This window comes from Pleurodeles waltl, chromosome 9 (assembly GCF_031143425.1).
Source record: "Pleurodeles waltl isolate 20211129_DDA chromosome 9, aPleWal1.hap1.20221129, whole genome shotgun sequence".
NCBI lineage: Eukaryota > Metazoa > Chordata > Amphibia > Caudata > Salamandridae > Pleurodeles > Pleurodeles waltl.
In genome coordinates this window covers 152075461-152096976 of record NC_090448.1, presented here as the reverse complement: position 1 = coordinate 152096976, position 21516 = coordinate 152075461, and the positions used below count along the sequence as shown (strand labels likewise).

General features: G+C 47.3%; 1 protein-coding gene across 2 annotated transcripts in view; it reads left to right on the top strand.

The window, feature by feature from the left end:
- ERC2 (ELKS/RAB6-interacting/CAST family member 2) overlaps nucleotides 1–21516 on the top strand; it is a 2244592-nt gene that overhangs the window by 491643 nt on the left and 1731433 nt on the right. The gene's annotated exons all lie outside the window — the stretch shown is intronic.

The window sequence follows — 21516 nt, the reverse complement described above, 5'->3', positions numbered from 1 at the left end:
CATCCCTCATACCTGAACAAGAGGCCTGTAGTCTACATAAGCAGCTGTAGCGAAGCAATCTGCAATCAGCATACAGTTGTGGTCATATGGCTGGAATCTCCCTCTAACCTACCTGGGTCAAAGTAGTGTTTTTATAATAAAACAGCTGATGTTACAAGAAAGGATCCCCACATAAGAGTGTGTATGTTTTTGTGAACATCGGAGACAAAGCGTACCACTTTTTCCGTCAACCTATCTTTCTACAGCCTTGATAAAGGCACAGAGTGAAAGAAATGTCTTGTTTAAGAATGTAGTGCTGACCTAGGCGAAAAGCAGCTAGATAGAGAAAATAAAACAAGACCGCAAATGTGGCTAATGCTAAAATAATATAACAAAGCTAAAATAAACATATCCAAGTTAAAGTGCACAGCAGCAGGTCTAGTTTTCTAAACTAAAATGTAGGAAACTATAGCTAAAATGGCTACACAACGATGTAAGACTGCTCACACTGGCTCTGCAATGGCAGGCCTGAGACATAGTTAAGGGGCTACCGAGGTAGGTGGCACAATCTGTGCTGCAGACCACCTAGTAGCATTTCATTTACAGGCCCTTGCACATTTAGTGCACTTTACTAGAAAGTTATAAGTAAATTAAATATGCCAATTGCGGTATGAGACAATGTTCCCATGTTTTAGGGAGGAGAGCACAAGCACTTTAGCACTGGTTAGCAGTGGTTAAGTGTACAGAGTCCTAAAGTCAGCAAAAAAGAAGTCAGAGCAGAAGGAGGAAGGCAAAAAAGTTTAGGGTGACCCTTCAGAGAGGGCCATTTTCCAACACCATCTGATTGAGGACACGTGTCATTTTATTTTCCTTCCCGTCTCTGCCATGTGAAGAAGGTTAGGGAAAATGTAGAATGGCCTACACAACCATGGAAAAAGTATTTGTGCATCGGGCCATTTAGTTTTTGTTTTGAGAAAACAACTTTAGAGTTTCTTTTACATGCTATAAAAAAATTGCAAAAGTGAAATCAATAACTATACAATGAATAGCATTAAATGATAACTGCATCACGAAGGATGCAGTGCTTGAGTCCTCGGTTTTTCCTTTGCATAACATTGTTTTCAGTTGTATTCCCTGAGCAGAACCATGCCTCTAAACACTTGTAGTTATAAAAAAAACGTTCCCCATGTTTGGTAAAGGCTGGGTCAAGGAAGGGAGGGAAAGTGACATTCTGGATACACCACCTAGCTTGTATATTCGTGTACTAACCTGAGTGTTGAGATTGACTCCATATTTAATTGGGTACCTTTAGTTTAGAAGAAGAACTGTGTCTGAGTTATGATGAACACAACTAAAAAAAGTGATTGGTAGAATGATTAATGTATTTCAGCCAAGGTTAGTTCTCTAGGCCCCATTCCAGTCCATTATTATTTTGTCCACCATGTCACCTCCGACAGGAGACAGACACAGGCAAATCATCCTTGGGCCTGCTTCTTTACAAACAGTTCAGCCCAAACTGCAGGGAACGTCCTCTCTGAATAGAAACCGAAGTAACTTAAAATTGATTTTGGCCTATTGTGAGCCTCATCAGTAGGGTGCAGCTTTAGTTCTCGGTTGGGAGGTCCTCTGTTTAGATTGGCAAAGTGGATGAAAACTAATGGGTTGGAATATTGGTTAGAGAAATTGGCAGTTGTTCAGACTGTTTACAAGTATTCCTCCAATCAACAAATTATTTACATATGGTGGTTAAGGCACTTAGGGTCACTTTGTTGGCTTCATTACTAGTTGCTTCATAGAGCAGTCACTCTATAATGTTCAGGACAAAATAAATTGGGTGTAGTGGGCATAATTCACTACGCGGACCTTATGAGTTTTAAAAAGGGTCACCATGGGTCTCATATGGAGATTGAACAGAATAGGGCTAGGAGCAGACCCCTGGGAAACCCCATGTTTCACATCCTTGAAAGCAGACCAATGAGGAGGGACAGCAACGGCCTAGCTGCACTCTGGCAAATAGGATTGTAACCAGATCAAAGCAACACCACTTATTCCGGCTAAAGAGAGTCTTTCTAAGAGAATATTGTAGTCTACCATGTCAAAAGTGGCAGAAAGATCTATTAAGGTCAGAAAAGCTCATCTGCCGCCGTCGACTAACATGGTGGTCCTTTGCTAAATACATATTCAGTGGAAAAAGACTCGGGGCAGGAAGGAACTTTTCTTTGGACTACCATTCCCAAATGCCTCTGAAATGGACAAATACCATGCAGTAACAGCAATTAATGTGAACAGACAGAGCCACCTGGAAGAAGACTATTAGTCGAAACGCATAGTGGAGTCTAAGACAATATTTCTGGTGAAATACATTGAAACTGATAATTACAACTTCCGAGAGTGCTGCTTTTTGTGTCATGGTATTATTTTGGGTTGTGATCTGAACTCTAGGCTGGCACCGACATGAGAGCAAGTCATTTTGCAAACCTATTGTTTGTGAATTCATGGAAGTGAGGGCGCTCGGCATCGGCGATACTTTGTGAAGAACAAGGATTTGTGTTTGGAGGGCGAGGAGATACCAATCCCCTGCGCTGTACACTAATAGTTGAAGTCTATGGATACTAATTTAACTTCAAACGCCGTGCGCCACTCTTACACTATGACAATTATACATATCAATGATGCCTATGTTGTCCTTTGCTAAATACATGTGTAGTGGAAAAGGAAGGGCTCGTTGGCAGAAATGAACTTTTCATTGGACTACCATTCTCAGAATGCCCCTGAAATAGATAAATAACACGCAGTAACAACAATTAATGTGAACAGACAGAGCCCACCTCGAAGAAGACTTATCAGTCGACACGGGTTGTGAAGTCTGAGATGATATTTTTACTGAAATAAATGAAAACTGCTAATTAAAACCTCCTAGAGTGCAGTGTTTTGTGTCTCTCTCTATATATATATATGTCTTACACCTATCTGTGAAGTATTCATCCTTATCCTCCTTGCCAGGATGTCCAATGCCACCATTGCAAATGATCCTGATGCATTTTGGGGGCATTTGTTTTGCATCCGGTTACATTCTACTCTGAATCAATGGTAATAACATTTTGTAAATGCTCATTTCACAATTTAGGAAATGCTATGTACAAGCGATTAGGAAATCACAAATAGGAAATCCCTATTTGTGATTTCCTATTTCACAAATCGCAAATTGCTATTTCCACTGGGTAGAGATCTCATTTTGCCACGCTGCATAGGCCGTTGTACATTACAAAATGGAATTTTGCATGTCTTAATGACCCAAAATTGTGATTTGGTCTGTTAAAAAATGCAAATCTCTTGCATGTCCCACTATCACGAGAAATGTAAAAATTCACAATAGTTTCAAGATAAGGGTGATCAAGTTTAAGAGACCAACCACCACCACCCTTCATTGAAGACACAGAAACTCCTACAGCTGGAAGCTTTGAAAATGTAACTCAGCACTCCTTAGCTACCTTAACTATCTGGCCATTAAGGAAGGGAAAATGAAATATGTCCAATCTAAAATGTTTACAATAAGTCAATTAACCCGATGATCAATTGTCACATTTTGAAATCAGAGCTTTATTTGAAGATCAAGCATTTACAAAACTTATAATGAAAGGCTAATTTCATATCTTGCCTATGGTGCTCCGGCCTGAATGTTTTCATTCTTTGGTTGATTTGATGTGATGGAGGGCTTATTATTATGGAAATGCTCTCTGGGTTTAAATGTTGGTGTCACCCGAAAGAAGAAGAAACGTTAGATTATATACTGTGCAGATGTACTAAATTAACTCAACTGTGGATTAAGGTTTATATTTTATTTTTTCTGTGCATGCTTTTCACACAGTATAATAGGGCTTGGCTCCACATGTTAATTTTTGAGTTACGCTCCTCTTTGTTAGAAACCCTTTTGTTTATTCCTCGGCTGAGACCGTGGATACAGTTTTCCCATGTTCTCAAATACTCCTCAAGCGGATAGCTGTGTCATACAGCCTATTGGTGGGGAGTTTGTTGGGTCTCATGCAACATTCTCTCAAAAAGACATGACTGTCATAGTGATGTCTATATTCCAGGCCGACCTCCATGTGGCAGATAGATATGCCGCTCATTTTGATGCCCCTTTTTTTGTTTTTTGTTTTCATTCATCTGTGAAAAGTGGTTTCTTGCTGCCATAACTTGGTGGAGTTCTTTCTGAGATCTCTGTATTTTTATGTTCTGGCCTTCTTAGTAAATACATCTCCCTCCGAGGGCTTTTTTATGTTTGTCCAGTACCTGGAACATCATTTCTGAGCTAAACGATTAGGGATGCCAAAGATTTCTCCTTCATTGTAGGTTTAATTTATCGCTTTCAGAAGGGCCAGCTCGTTGATCTTTTCCTTCGAGCATCTGTTGCCCAAGTTGTTATTAGGGATGTTGACAGCATACAATGCTAAAGGGGCATTGTAAACCAATTAGGTGGCTTCTGTCAAGTTTTGAGAGACAGTGTAAGTTAACAAAAAGGGGCCCTGCCTAGAATCACATTCTCACGTGCTGCAACTGAAATAACAAAGCAATATCTCATTTAGCAGCAAGGGAAAAAGGGGGGTAGAGAGAGGCGCCTGACACACTGGTTAAGGTTGGGTACTGGACATTGGCTCAGGACCTTCATGGAATCATTGCCCTCTATTCCCTTTCTCAGCATGGGTGAAGAATGATGAGCTTTGTGGCCGTCCAACAATACTGACCAAATGTAGCCAATTTTAAGCAAGTTGAAAAGGTAAGAGAAACTGAACCCAAGTGAAGACAAAGTCAAAGTAAGGTCATAAGGGAAGGGGATTGTAAGGGAAGACACAAGAAAAGTGCAGGAACGATGCTATTGACAGTTGAAGTGGCAGCGAAGTAGAAGAAATATATGGAAAGTTGCCAGACACCTGGGCTAGTGCTGCTTCTTCTCTTGACACACTTTCCAACCCGGAAGTGATTGCTGTGAAGTCAAATGGACCTAATGCGCTAACTTCCAACTACCCATTTTCTCTCCTGACTTTAAGGGGGCATGGAACCCCTTTACTAAATCAAGCAAGGGAGGCTCGTATCTGCTTTGTTTTTTTCGGGTGCAGTCCTGCAGTTCTGTAAAACTTAATAACTTTTAGTAGGTTGTGGGGGCTCGAAGTATTTGCTCCAATACCATCCTTTAGCTTTCCCTATTCGATCTCTCGCTTCCCTGGAACATCACATTTTTCCTCCATAAGCAATTATCACTTTTGGCATACATGAGCATGTCCAGAGGAGCTACTGTGGAATGAAGCATATAAACTCATATTTAAGGAAACTTAGCGCTCTATTTATTTTGATGCAAAAGTGGCGCTAACCTAGCGCCATACATATATAATGCTGCTACACCCGTCTAGCGACAAAATATTAGAATTTGCTTCATTTTTTCTGAGTGCCACCCCTCCTTGCGTCATTTAGTGACAATGATGTGTAAGGTAAGCATTCCCTTCCAAAAATTATACTAGCCCTCCAGCGCTATATTTACTGTCCAACACAAAAATGATGTACATTAAGGAGCTGGTCCCAAACAATGACACTAAGGGCCAGATGTAGCAAAGGATTTGCGCGTTGCAAACGGCGAAAATCGCTGTTTGCGAGGCGCAAATGCCTCTTTGCTATGCAGAAATGCATATTGCGAGTCGGGACCGACTCGCAATATGCATTTCAGAATCGCAAATAGGAAGGGGTGTTCCCTTCCTATTTGCGATTCGGAGTGGCATGCAATACCATTTGCGACCGCATATGCGGCCGCAAAGGGTGTCGCAGTTACCATCCACTTCAAGTGGATGGTAACCCACTCGCAAATTGGAAGGGGTCCCCATGGGACCCCTTCCCCTTTGCGAATGGACCCAATACTATTTTTTCAGGGCAGGTAGTGGTCCAAGGGACCACTACCTGCCCTGAAAAAATACCGAAACTAAAGGTTTCGTTTTTTTTTTAAGTGCAGCTCGTTTTCCTTTAAGGAAAACGGGCTACACTTAAAAAAAAAAAAATGCTTTATTGAGAAAGCAGTCACGAACATGGAGGTCTGCTGACGACAGCAGGCCTCCAAGTTTGCAAGTGCCTAGACTCGCTATGGGGCCGCAATTTGCAACCCACCTCATTAATATTAATGAGGTGGGTCATTGCGACCCCATAGCGACTCGCAGACGGTGTCTGAGACACCGTACTGCATACCAATTTGCGAGTTGCAAATTGCGAGTCGCATGGACTCGCAATTTGCAACTCGCAAATTTTCTTTTTGCTATATCTGGCCCTAAGTCTGCTAAGCGTAAAATTTTAATGCCTGGCCAGACCAGACATTAAAATGAGGCCTGCACACTACTACATAAAGAAAACACACAGAAAGAGCATTGGTAACCCCCTGGACAACATGGAACTGTTAATGCTCCAGCTTGACACACACTGCAGACGACAGGGATGACAACAGGTCCTACCAGCACCACCGCAGCAACCCCAAACATCCCCACAGCAGCCACAAAGGCAGCGCAGAAGGCGGTAGAGGATATTTCGACGGCACACAACCATCCTTGAGGTCAGGGAACAAGATGCACCATATTGCGCCAGACATCAGTGCAAGGGTGGAAACTCCAACAAGTTTTCCAGATCAACAGACCTTTTTTATTTGGGTGTAAATGTAAATCTGTTCAGTAGTTTTTGAGCTATTAAAGGGAAAATAAATTTGTATATCTAGGGCTGCAGATCTAGGTAGATCTACTGAAATGTGACATGCTGTCAACTCTTCAGCCTAGTCCCAAAAAAAAGAAAAAAGGGCACGATATGTATACGGTAAAACCCTGGCCTTGATCCAAGGGGAGTCCTGGTACCCCCGCAAGGCTTAAAAGTATTTTTTTTTAAATCACAGAGAAATCCACGTCTGGATCCATGGATCTCACCACGATTTAAATAAAAGAAACACGGTCTCCCACATTTCTAACTGATTTTGCCCCCATATGAGCCAGCTCCTGGGGGCGTTTTGGGCAATTATTGGAGGGGGCAAATGGGGAGTCCCTTCTAGGGCTTTCAAAAGCCCCGGCGACCTCCACCTCCCCAGGGCTATGCTTATCAAGTGTGCGAGGATTCACGCATCCCCCTGAGCCCCGAGGACCACCACCTTCCTAGGGTAATGCATATGAAGTATGCTGGGCTCGCGCCCTGGGGACTGCCACCTTCCCGGGGCAAATAGAATAGAAGGGAACTGCTGCCTCTCTGGTGCAAAAATTAATATAATACAGAATATAAGGAGTGGGGCCAATCAGCCCCTCTACCTGGAGCCATTTATGATGCTAGGGATGGTTCGTGCTACCTCCCAAGGTGCCCGCCTTCAGGAGGTAGTTGGAGCTGACAGCTCCTGCCAAGCAAAAACAAACACTCTGCTTTCAGCAAGTGGGAGCTTTAAAAATGCTTCAGCTTGCTGAAAGCGGAGTATTAATCTTTTTCCCTGCCCACTAACGTGGGGGCAGGGGAAGAGAAGAAAAAATTGCTTCTGCAAGCAGGTAGCTGCTATTTGCAGTAGCTTCCTGCTTTCAAAAGCAATGCTGGCTCTCACAGGAGAAAGGAGCAGACTGAACCACGGTGGCCTTCATATATATAGTAGTATGCTTTATAGTTGCATGTTATAAGTATGTTCTGAGGTAAGCTTCATCAAGAACGCTTTGTCTACAGGGACCTCTACACTTCCATGGAAAAAGTGAAAATACAAGTGCAATAATGCAAAGGTGTTATTGGCTTAAAACGTAGGAGTGGAAAAAGTTGAAACTCATGACAGTAGGTCAGATTAGATGGGACTAATATCATCTAATGATAACATCTCACCAATGCATGTCATAACAGGTAAATAGCAGTTTATGTAAGGCACACCAAATAAACCAGAAAATGCCAGCATCTTCTGAGGAATAGCTACAAATGCTATTAATATTTATACACAATATCGTGCCAGCAAAGATTTGTTTGGTTTTTCTCAGATGTCATCAATCTCAGGCTGTCATGCTCTAGATGGGGAGGTAAAATGATTGAACTGCCTTCTGCCAAACACCACACTGCTCTCCTAGTCTCCAAAGGCCTTACCATCAGTCACCTACTCCATAATCGTGCTCCTCTTAATAGTTACCTTACTTAAAAAGGATTATCATTTAGCATGGCTTGACGATTTTCACATTTTTAATGTGTCTATTTATACTTTTATTAGGTATCTTTATTTTTCATCTCAGTAAGAAAATGTGTACATGCTACTTCTATATTGCTAATTGTTAATGTATCACAAACCTGAAACTATGGTAATCTCTGACACCCCTTGAAACAATATATTATCATATAAATTGACTTAATGGATCCTCTGAATGTATCTTCATGGGTTGTGTCTGATCTATGTCTTAGTTGCTTGCAATCAGCTGTGTTGCTTTTGCAAAAACACAGTACACTCTTCACATAAATGTGAACTGGAGCTCCTACCCAAGTGGGGGTTCATAGGTGGCACCAGAAAGTGACATGTAATATACCAGGGGCTTGAGACTAGGGTAATGTAACAGAAAGTCAAAAGACACAGTTTAGAGGATTAGTAATGGCTTGAACTGATCTTCAGTAAATTGTAGAGTGCTACAGTATCCGTGGAAACATGATGTGATCTCAAAGCGGACACAAACGTTTTCCAGAGATCCATAGTGGCCTTTATTTCTGTGGCTGGGGACACCCACTAGGCGTATTGGCAGCCACTGCGATTAAAGGGAATGTTGGATTAACTTTTGAATATCACAGTATCTTCTAACTGCTGAATCTCAGGGGATATATATTTTACCTTGATGGTTTTGTAGATTCCAAGCCATAGCCAAAAAGCAAATACTCAATGCTTTAGCATCAAATGGTTGGAATTTCAAGGGTTCTCTCAGGTTTGGGGTTAGGTAAAGTTGGGTTTCAGTTAAAAAAACAAACAGGTTCTGCTGGCTATGTTCCCATTTACCACTAGATATTGGCCAAGATGGTCACTAGGGGACTGTAGTACAAACTACTGGCTCCAAAAGTCTAACACTTATCCTAAGTGGATTGCACTGGTCTGATGCCTGAACCAAGTCAGCAAGGGTATCATTTTAAAATGTCTTAGCTCTGGTCAACCTGAACTGACAGCATCATAACTCACACTTACTCAGCCTTCTTACAATTAATGAAGGATTTGGGAAACCAAACATGGTCAAACGTATGGAATTGGGAATTCATGGGCCAGGTGTTGTATGTGGTGTAAAGGCCGCTCAGAAACCAATCATTGTCTGAACAAATAAAGGATCTTTAAAGTGCTGGCCACAGGGACTGCTCCAAGAAAATAGAAGCTGTACGGGTCTTACCATTCATACATAGAACAATAATCTTCATATTATTGTGCTGTGTCTTCAAGCAAACACTAATAACAAAAGATATAGGCCCTCATTATGACCCTGGCCGTGGGTGATAAATTGGCCGTAGTACCGCCAAATTATAACCATGGCAGTGATATCACCGATAGACAGCCAAAGTGCCAGGGTGGAAACAACAGCCTCCACTATGGTAGCCGCCTACAGACAGGCGAAAGTCAAAGTTCCGTCCACGATATTAAGACCCTGCAAACCGCCACCTTTTCCGGGGTGGTAGCAACACCATCAAAAGCCTGGTGGAAATAGAGCACAAAAGTCAAAGGACTCACCATTGGAGACACAGGGAAGAAAGACGCCGCTATGGAACCTGAGCTACAAGTCTTCCCGGTGATCTTCTACTTTATGCTCCACCTGGAACACCAACACCGACGAAGACAACGACGGTGAGTACAGCCACCTAGCTCACAAGGGAGGGTGGGAGGAAAAAGAGAGTGACACACCCCCCCCACAACACACACCATTCACACACACACACACCACACACACAACCAGCTGCAATACAAAAACAATTTGACCCCGAAAATCTGCAGAATAATGCAAGGACAACAGGAATTGACAAAAGTGATTATAATAAGTTCAACATCAAAATTAATAATCCGATTTTGCCATGAAAAAGATATGTACACTTGTATAGAAAAGGGACACTGTCCAGTCCAAAGTTCAAAGGGCCCACATGGACATGGGCACAGTCCAAGGGCCAACTCGGAACTTGACCACATCCGGATAGAACACTGCAGGGGCATCAGTTTGCAAATAGGTAGGGACCTCAGGGGGAGGGGAGGGCACCTCAGCCGTATGCGGGAACATGCCCACTGGTTCTGGAGGGGGGAACATGCCCATTGCTTTGTCCTGGGGAGTGAAAGGCCACAGTCTCTCGAGTGAGTGTCTTCCCCACTGGTTCTGGAGGGGGCAACATGCCCTGTGCTTTGTCCTGGGGAGTGCAAGGCCACAGTCTCTCGGGTGGGTGCCTTCCCCACTGGTTCTGGAGGGGGCAACATGCCCATTGCTTTGTCCTGGGGAGTGCAAGACCACAGTCTCTCAAATTGGTGAATATCCCACTGGTTCTGGAGGGGAGGAGCCTGCACAGTAGCCCCTGGAGGGTGGACTACTTGGCATCTGCTGGCAGTGATGTCTTCACTGTGGTGGTGGTTGTGGGAGGCTCCTGGGCAGCCCCTGCAATCTGTGATGGCTGCATGCTGGTGGTGGTTGGGGGAGGCTCCCGGGCAGCTCCTGCACTCCCTTGATCGCTGCATGCTGGTGGTGGCTGAGGGAGGCTCCTGGGCAGCTTCTGCACTCTGTGATGGCTGCATGCTGGTGGTGGTTGGGGGAGGCTCCTGGGCAGCCCATGCACTCTGTGATGGCTGCCTGCTGGTGGTGGTTGGGCAGGCTACTGGGCAGCCTCTGCACTCTGTGATGGCTGCATGCTGGTGGTGGTTGGGGGAGGCTCCTGGGCAGCCCCTGCACTCTGTGATGGCAGCACATTCACGGCTGGTGGTGGGACCCCTGTGACAGCTGCTGGTGGTGGCGGTGTTTGCCTGACAGCTTCCTCTGGCATAGAGTGACTCTTCTCCTCCTGGTCATGGGTTGGGGATCCCTTACCCTTCCTGGCAGGGGTGGATGGGCTCTTCCCCTCTCTGCCTGCTGACGCAGGCTCCTTCCCCTTCTTCCCAGCTGGTACAGACTCCTTCCCCTTCTTCCCAGCTGGTGCAGGCTCATTCCTCTTCTTCCCAGCTGGTGCAGGTTCCTTCCCCTTCCTCACAGCTGGTGCCAGACTCTTCCCTTTCATTCCAGGTTGTGCTGCCTCCTTCCCCTTCAGTGTTGTTGTTCTGGTATCCCTACCACCATGAGTAGGTGGTGCTACCACTGGCCATCTGGACTGTTTGGCTGAGGTGCTGGGCTGTGTCCTTGCTACCCTGTCTATATGTGCAGGACTGGGGGGGAGGGGTAGGGAAGATGTCAATCTGGGAAAGGGAAAGCTTTTTAGGGACGCTGGGGCGAAATGAGGGAGGATAAATGGGAGTGGAGGATGAGGGAGTGGTCATTGGAGGTGTAGGTCTGCTGGATTTGGGTGCAGGTGCATGGGCTGTATGCTGTTGTGAGGTGGATGGCTGTTGGGTGTCTGACGGCTTGTGTTTTTGTCCTTTAAGAGGGGTGTGGACAGACACGGTAGGAGAGGACACAGGGCACACATTCATGGATGTTGTGGCAGTGTCTGCCAGTGAGGTGTGGGTTCTGCTTGGTGTGGTGATGATACTGGTAGTGGATATTGATGTGGTGCATACAGGTGTGAGTGTGGGTGTAGCTGGGGGGAGGTGGAAAAGTAGGAGGAGGAGGAGGGGCGACAGTGGAGATAGTGGATGTTGTCATGTCTGCAACTGAATGGTGTTTGTGTGAGTGCCTGTGGGATGAAGTGTGGTGCTTGTGTTTGCCTCTGCCACTCTTGGATGTTGTCTTGTGTGCATGCTCATCTGGCTGTGTGCTTGGGATGGGTTGGGGTTGAGGAGTATGGGACTGGGAAGTGGAAGTTGGTGGGGGAACAGTTTGAAACAGGGACAATGGCTGCCATCAGAGAGGAGGCCAGAGCCTGAATCGATCTCTGTTGGGCCGCCAATCCACCATGAATCCCCTCCAGGAATGCATTGCATTGCTGCATCTGGGATGCCAGCCGCTGGATGGCATTCACAATGGTTGATTGTCCTACAGAGATGGATCTCAGGAGGTCAATAGCCTCCTCACTCAGGGCAGCAGGGCTAACTGGGGCTGGGCCGGAGGTGCCTGGGGTGAAGGAGATGCCCACCCTCCTGGGTGAGCGGGCACGGGCAATTCGCTGAGGGCCTACTCACAGGGTGGTGCTGGTACAGGGGGTGGCAGCTGTACCTGCAGGTGGTGTGCTCAGAGAGATGTCCGCCACCCAGAGGAAGCTCCCATCGGAGGAGGTATCAGAGTCTGTGTTGTTCCATCCAGTCTCCGCCATGGTGCTCCCCTCGCCCTCCATCCCACTGGTTCCCTCAGCGTTGGTGGACTCTGCCTCCAGGGTCCTGTCGGATGCAGCTCCTTCTGTCAGTGGTGCCTCTGCTCCTCCGCCAGATGATGCTAATGCACATAAGGACAGGATGACAAAACAAGAAAGGGGGGGAGAGAGACAAAGGATACACAGGGTCAGTGAGTGCAACAACACCACTGTTGACGTACACAGCAGCCTCACATACAGGGAACAGGCCTATGCACTATACATTGCACTCCCAGTGAAATGGTTCGTCACCAAGGCATGAAGAGGGGCACACCGCCAACTGCAGCACACCTGGGACCCACGCAGCACTGCCCGGGAATGAATACTAACAAGCTAGGTAAGCAGTATTTTCCATTCAACCCTTAGCATCCAGAGGACCTACGCTGCTAGGTCTGGCCTGGCCTAGGGGCACCCACGGACCCTGCCTCTAGGGTCCTGTGGGATGCAGCTCCCTCTGTCGCCGGTCCTGTGCTCCTCCACCAGATAATGCTAATGCACATAAGGACAGGATGACAAAACAGGAAAGGGAGGGAGAGAGACAAAGGACACGCAGGTTCAATGACTGCAACAACACCACCGTTGGTGTACACAGCACCCTCACACACAGAGAACAGGCCTACGCACTATGCATTGCACACCCAGTGAAATGGCTAGTCACCAAGGCATGAGGAGGGGCACACACTGCCAACTGCAGCACACCTGGGACCCATGCAGCCCTGCCCAGAAGTGAATACTAACAAGCTAGGTAAGCAGTATTTTCCACTCAACTCTTAGCCTCCAGAGGACCTAGGCTGCCAGGTCTGGCCTGGCCTAGGGTCACCCACTGAAACACAACCACCACCCGGATACCACCCCACCAGCTGTAAGTTCTAATGATAGCCACTGTACCCACCCTCTTGTGGCGGCTGTTAAGCCCTCAATCGCCCATCCAGCTCAGGGTAGGCCACCCCCAGTATGTGGGCAATCAGGGGGGTCAGGGTCCGACGGGCACCCCTTTCTCGTTGGGAGGCCATCCCCGACTGGGCCTCTGCTGTCTTAGTGCCCAGCATCTCAGGTCCTCCCACTGTTTGCGATAGTGGGTGCTCCGCCTGCCATGGACCCCCAAGGTCTGCACCTCCTTGGTGATGGCAAACCATATTCTCTTCTTTTGATGGGTGCTGACCTGCAGAGGCAAAACAGACCGGAGAGCACCATTATACAAACAGTCCAGCCTGTCACTCAAATGGCCCACCGTACCCGTTTGCATCACCATTGGCACACACATAGCCCAGTGCACAACATGTACACCGCCAAGAGGACATCCACCCATCCCCCTTACACGATGCCTTCACACACAACTCCATGCATTCATGCCACATGCATTGTGCCCACAGTATACTCACCTGTTGGTCTGGAGGCCCATACAGCAGTCCGTACTGGGGTAGGACCTCATCCACCAGTCCTTCCAACTTCTCAGAAGTGAGGGCTGGGGCCCTTTCCCTAGTCACACGGGCCACGGTAGGTTCCAGACACAGGTTAAAGCAGCACATGCAGGTTTGGTCCTCTCCTATGGAAGGTCAGGAAACAAGTGAGGGATGTGAATTAAAATGTCAGTCACGTCCTCGGCGGTCTATACCGTCACCGCCGGCGTAGATCCCCATTGGCCGCTGTACTCCATAGGGCTCAATATGAGCCAAGGAGGTATTGCACAGCAGTTCACGGCCGCCTACCACCATGGCACACAACGTCGGTGGCATTACCTCACTTCCACCTGTCCCTCCAACAGGACAGGCGGGGGGTGAACAGGCCTATTGATATTTGCTGCATCACGGGATAAAGAGGCACACACTTTTTAAATTACAGTGTCCCAAAACATGTTTGCACGACGTGTACTGCTGTGGTGGTATAGTTCTTCAAACTGTGACAGCCTACTCACTCTTGTGTCCCTTAGATACCTAGCACTGCAGATGAGTAGGTGATGGAGACATACCCCCGTGTGCAGACCCCTAGTGGACTTGGCTACACTGGAGGACATGCACATTATACTCACCTATAGACTGGACAGGGCCACAATCACAGAGCTGTGTGTCCAGTTGGAACCTGACCTGATATCAGCTATCCTTCATTCCACTGGGATCCCCCCTCTTGTGCAGGTTCTATAAGTGCTCCATTTCCTGGCAACTGGTTCTTTCCAAGTGACAGTGGGCTTGGTAGTAGGAATGTCACAGCTAATGTTCTCAGTCCTGCTAGCAAGAGTATTATCTGCCCTGATCAAACACATGTGCAGCTACATTGCTTTCCCCCAGGTGGAGGATTTGGCCACTGTGCAATGGGACATAACCCCAGTATAATTGGGGCGATTGATGGAACACATATTGCATTTGTCCCCCCCCCGGCAGAATGAACAGGTGTACAGGAATCGTATGAGTTTCCACTCCATGAATGTGCAGATGGTGTGCCTAGCGGACCAGTACATCTCCCACATCAATGTTAAGTATCCTGGGTCGGTGCATGATGCCTTTGTCCTAAGGAATAGCAGCATCCCAAATGTGATGTCCCAACTACAGAGGCACAGGTTGTAGCTAATAGGTGAGCCCTGGTTCCCACCCTGTATATGTTGGTGTATGCTTATGGTGTTGGCCATATAGGAGAGTGTGTGTGGCTAAAGTTGTCCCTCAGTATTTGCAGGTGACTCTGGTTACCCAAACCTATCATGGCTGCTGACCCCTGTGAGGTATGCCAGGAGAAGGGCAGAAGAACTTTATAATGAGGCACATGGGCGAACCAGAAAGATCATTGAAAGGACCTTTGGCCTCCTGAAGGCCAGGTTCAGGTGCCTTCATCTGACAGATTGATCCCTGTGCTACTCACCCAAGAAGGTCTGCCAGATAGTAGTGTCATGCTGCATGTTGCACAACCTGGCCCTCAGATGGCATGTACTTTTTCTGCAGGAGGAGGAGACTGGAGATGCCCCTGTGGCAGCAGTGGACCCTGAGGACAGTGAGGATGAGGAGGCAGATGATGAGGATGTGGACAACAGAACACTGGTGATACGTCAGTACTTTCAATGACACACAGGTGAGACAGTGCTATGTCACATTTCTATGACTATTGGTGTATTGTGTGTGGCATTGGTATATTGGCATGACCCACTTCTTTCCCCTACTTACTGTTACCTATGGATATCCATATTACAGATGTTAGTGATGTGACAACATTCTCCTGATGTGATCACAACAGCCAGCTACAGGTCATTAATTCTATGCTCATACTATTTACAGTTCATTTAATTGGTTGTAGCTGTTTCAATCAGTACAAATCTGCAATACATGAAATACTAGTAGTCAGGTTATATCCAAGGGTGTTTATTGCTGGTCTAAAATATAGAGGGGAAAGTGCAATAGAATGGGGTGATTATGGAGGAAAGTCCAGGGTATTGTTCCAGTCTGTTTGTAGCACAGGTGCATTGTCCATGGGGATATAGGAAGGGGAGCAATGGCAGTTCAAGGTGGACAAGGTTACTGAGTGGAACACAAGGGTGACAATCTGGAGAGTCTAATTTCCTGGCCATGGTCTTGGCAAGTGCCTCTAGCTTCTGTTGGGGTTGCAGGGAACGTTTGCTGGGTGGTTCACCTTCTGCAGGGGGAGGGGTGCTTGTGGCCTGTTGGTCCTGTGGCGGGGCCTCCTGGCCACTAGCGGCAGTGGAAGTGGAGGGCTGTTCAGATGGCTGGCTAGTGTCAGGGACCTGCTGGTGTGCTGTTGCCTCCCTCATGATGTTGGCCATTTCTGCCAGCACCTTTCTATGGAGATCAGTGTGTTGTGAATGGCCTGCAAAGCCTCCATGATCCCCTGATACTGTCCCTCTTGCAGCCGCCTGTTCTCCTGCACGTTGTCTAGGATCTGGCCCCTTGTGTCCTGGGAGTGTTGGAGAGTTCCTCCTGGAGAGTCGGTTCCCTGCTCCTGTCTTCCCCCTGGTGCAGAGCAGTCCTCCCAGTGTCCCTGTTGGCCTGTGCCTCTGTCCCCTGAACCCTGATCGTCTTGTAGGTAAGGTGTGGCCTAGGGTCCCTGTACAGGAGGGCACACTGCTGATTGATGTGTCCGGGGGACAGAGGTGTGGGGACGCTGGGTGGGTGCTGTGGTGTTGATTCCTGATGGGGGAGGCTCTGTGGTGGTCTGTGAGTGGGCTTGGGTGACTGGCTGTCCAGTGGTCCCTGATGGGCCAGGTAGATTGTTTAGATCCAGAAGTCCAGAGTTACTGTCATCACTGTGGGCCACTTCTGTTGGGGGACTGGATAGTGGTGGCACCTCCTATCCAGTGACATTGGCTGGGGGTACCTGTGGGGATGTAAATGATGTATTATGCTTCAGGTATATGAGATTTGTACTTCTGTAGCTTCCCCTCTATGGTTGTTGTTCCCCTGACAGCTTTTGCTTGTGTATGTTGGTGTATTGTGGTTATGTTAGTTTCTCCATGCAGTGCATGCTTTTGTGATGTGTGTCCATGCAGGGTAGGGAAGGGTGTCCATGCATTGTTACAGCATGCAGAGCCTGGCATTGGGATTAGTGAGATGTGATGGTGGAGTGTGTGGGATGTGGTGGAGTGATGGGAGTGAGGGTGAGGGTGTGTGATGGCATGCAGGTATGGGGGTGCTAATTCAAAGTTGACTTACCAGTATCCAGTCTTCCACCAATTCCGGCGAGTCCCTCTGGATGCACTATTGCCAGTACCTGCTCCTCCCATGCTGTGAGTTGTGGGGGAGGAGGTGGGGGACCACTGTATGGCGAGCTGGTGCCTTGATGCTACGGAACGTACCTTCCCCCGAAGGTCGTTCCACCTCTCCTTGATGTCATCCCTTATTCTTGGGTGCTGTCCCACTTCGTTGACCCTGTCCACGATTCTCCGCCATAGCTCCATTTTCCTTGCTATTGATATTTGCTGCACCTGTGGTCCAAAGAGCTGTGGCTTTACCCTCATGATTTCCTCCACAGTGACCCTTAACTCCTCCTCGGAGGTGCCTTTGTGGTGCCATGGGTGTTATGTGTGGGTGTGTTGGGTAATGTGGTGGGGTGTGTGATGTGGAGTGCGTGAGGAGGGGTGTATGGGTGTCAGTGGTGTGTGTGTCTAGTTGTCTCTGTGCTCTTCTTCCCAGTCTCCTGGTGGCAATAGTTGTTGGTAAAGGGTTGTAGGTAATGTGGGTGTGTGTTTTATAGTGGGGTGGGTGTGTGGGTGTGGTGTGTGTATGAGTATCATGTGTGTGTTTTTATTATCGGCCAATGTAGTGTTCTTTTGTATGTGGGTGTCTATTGCAAGCGCGGCGGTATATAACGTCAGTGGTTTACCACCATTGAATGTCCGCCGTGGTGATTCATCGGGTCATTATGTGATGGCCGTTGTTCTGTTGTCGTAACGGTGTGGATTTTGGGACTGCCACTTTATCACTGGCCTTTGGAATGGCGGATTTGTGTATGTGGCTGTATTCTGTTGGATTGGTGTGTGTGTTTCATAATATGGTGCACGGATATTTGCCAGTGCGGAGGTAAGTTGGTGGCCGTCAACGCAACAGTAAGCAGGACTTACCGCCAATGTCATAATGAGGGCCATATTCTCCATAAATAGCAATATAAGTGCAAGCACACAGAAACAGCAGGTAGAACTGAAAAACATTGTTTTTGGGGAACTGAATGGATTATATGGAGGGGAGGTCAATATATGTTTAGCAATACAGACACAGAAAAAGGCCAGGGCACTTGCGTGTCTAGTACATTGCCTTCAACTGGAAGTTTTTCTGTAGCCTAGTGATGAGAAAATAACTGCCTTCCACTGTGTATGGACTGTTCCCAATATACCCTGAGCTCACCTGAAACCTGGCTGACCCCTTCCTCTGTTCTGCTATTTAATATCTTAATACCTCCAGGCTACAACATTATATGACTTGAAAGGACATCCTTCACCTCATCCCTTTCCAAATCTCGTATTGTGCCCGTGTATGCCAAACCTGAAACTGGAGTGATAAACCCTAGAAACATTGACCACAGTGGCAAGAAGACTCTAGTATCCTTGATACACTAAGTCAAAATACCAGCAGAGCTTGATACTGACAGTGCCAAGCCAGCAGAATGATAGGGCCATGAGATTTTAGCTATCATGGACAATTTACCCACTGCCAACAAGGAAATAAAAAAGTCTTAGCAATCCTCATACCATTATAAAGATGAGGTGAAAAAAACGAAGGGGCATATTTATACTCTGTTTGCGCCGCAAATTTGAAACACATTTGGCGCAAACCATGCACCATATTTAACCTTTGACGCCCCAGCCCGCGGACGTCAAAATTCCCCTGTGTGCATCATTTTTTGGATGCGGGAAACTGCCTTGGGTTAATGACATGCAAGGTAGGTGTTCCCGCCCAAAAAATTACTTTAAGGCCTATGCGCCTTATTTATACTCCAGCGTCATTTTGACGCACAGCAGGGAGTGGGCCTTAAAAAATGGCACACGGCCTGATGTGCGCTGTTTTTTAACGCCTGGGTCAGGGCAGGCGTTAAGGACCTGTGGGCTCACTTCCATGGTCTCTGACCATGGAAGGAGCCCAAAGGTGCCCTTCTGTGCCCCCAGGGACACCCCCTGCCACCCTCGCCCACCCCTGAAGGACACCCATGGATGGGGGGACCCATCCCAGGTAAGTACAGGTAAGTTGAGGTAAGTAATTTTTTTTATTTTTTTTAAGTGGCATGTGGTCCTAATTTGTCCCCCCTACCTGCCACTGTGCCCAATGACCCTGCCCAGGGGACAGAAGTCCCCTGGGCATGGCCATTGGGCAAGGGGGCATGACTCCTGTCTTTGCTAAGACAGGGGTAATTTCAATGGTGGTTGTGCGTCAAAAAATGGCGCAAGTCCAGTTTGAGGTATGATTTTTGCCTCAAACCTGACTTGCACCATTTTTTGACGCACAACCTCCATTTTCCCCTACGCCGGCACTGGCTGGTTTGAGTCTTTTTTTTTTTTACTCAGACCAGTCCGCAGCGCCGGCTAACGTCATTCCTTAAATAAGGCGCCCGCATGGCGCGTAGGAATGGGGTTAGCCGGCGGTAACATTTTTGACGCAAACCAGCGCCGGCGCTGGTTTGCGTAAAAGAATTATGGGCCTAAATGCTCAGGCAAGGAGATGCTTTCCTTTTACAAATCATTACTATCAGGCATGTTAGTACAATGGCTCAGTTGAAGCAAATGAAGACTAAGAGCCCCATTTAGAGTTTGGCACAGTGGGAGCACTGCTGTCAATCTGAGAGCCCCATTCCAACAAACATGCATTGCCCCAATGTTGGGATGGAAGGGGTACTGACACTCACCTTATTTAGTGTCTGGAAAGTTTTCTGTGTACACAGATGAAACTCCCACTGGCTCTGCCAGTGTAAACTGCTTATCTAGTGGCTTAACTGCAAAAGGGTTGCCAGGTCACAGAAAGGTTTATCCCACCTGTTAGAAATTGGGTCCCTAGTTGGCAGAGGTATCCACTCTGTCCAAGTAGGGACCACAAGCCTAGTCAGGGTAAGTCACAACACACCCTAAATTATACTGTACTCACACCCTGGTAGCTTGGCAAAGAGCAGTGAGGGTTAAATTAAGAGGGTATGTGTGAGGTATTTGTGCAACACTTCAAACAGTGAAAACACCACACAAAAATAATCCACAACAGGTTACAAAAACAGAAATTATTTTAATTAACAAAACAAGACCAAAATGACAAAAATCCAATAAATAGAAGTCAAGATGTGACTTTTTATGGTTGAAATCTCTTTTATTGATTTTGTAAGGCAAGAACAATAGAGTACACCCACCTACAATCACAGGCCGGTGGGGAAACAGATAAAATGAGAAAGAGGGGAAGTGGAGGGAGGAGGGGGGTGCTGCACCTATATCGCGAAAGGTACCCCACTCAGTGTACGGTCTCAATACGTTCAGTGCAGATGTGAAATACCTAGAGTTTCAACAGTCAGCCTAGTTAGCGGGATCCTTGGGGAGAGTTTGTCAGTCGAAGGATGTGCAGGTAGGAAGGGCAGGTTAGTTCCCGAAATTCGGCTGACAGGTACTGTATACATGGTCCTCATGTTTTATCGAAGAGGGGCAGTGAGCCGGTCACTGCTGCGTCAGTTTTTCCATGCCCATAAGAGCCCATAGCCCATGCAGCCAGTCGTGAGTGGAAATGGTCACAGTACCCCAGTGGGAAAGCAGTAGTTGTTTAGCAGCCCCCAGCACCAGGGTAATAGCTCTACCCCTAGGTGTGCGGAGTGGGTATGTTTGAGGATTGGGAAAGCCCAGCAATACGTAACTAGGAAAACGCGGTATGGCTGTGTTATACATGTCATCAATTGCAGTGAGGACAGATTGCCAAAAGGAGGTGATCCCTGGGCAATGCCATAATATATGGGTGAGTGTACCTTTCTGTCCACACTCACGCCAGCACTCACCATCGCCGTGTGCCCTCCACTGGGCTACCCATGTGGGTGTTTAGTACATGTAGTGGGCTATTTTCCTAAACATTTCTTTGGTGTTCATAGCATGTGCTGTGACCCGCGCTCGGTGAAGGATGTCACGTCATTCCTGATCTGTAAAAGTGCCCTCGCATTCCCTCTCCCATCTTTGTCACGCCGGCTTCATGGAGAGTGTGGGTGTTGTAGTCAAGAAGGTATATATGTCGGACAAGAGACACTTGTCCGTATCTTTGGTCAGTAACCATTGCTCAAATCTCATAAGGAATCGGCCGGCGTGTGGACGTATCATGGGTGAGGTCACCCAGTGGTGGACAGACACGAATTGCCAGTAGGCAGAGGTCGGGAGTCCGTAACTCTTTGGAGGCTGTCGAAGTCCATGACGCCATCCTCGTCAAAGAGATTGCCTATCGTCTTGCAATTCACTCCCTGCCAGGACAAGAAGGCATGTTTGTCAAGTGTGGGGGGGGGAATCTGCGTTGCCAATGATCGGTGTCTGTAGGGACACCGGTGTGGAGAGTCCTTTCATAACCTGCATCCTGTCCCATGCATTCATCGTGGCCCTCAGAATCGGTGAGACATATACCCCAGGTGGTCTGTGTTTCT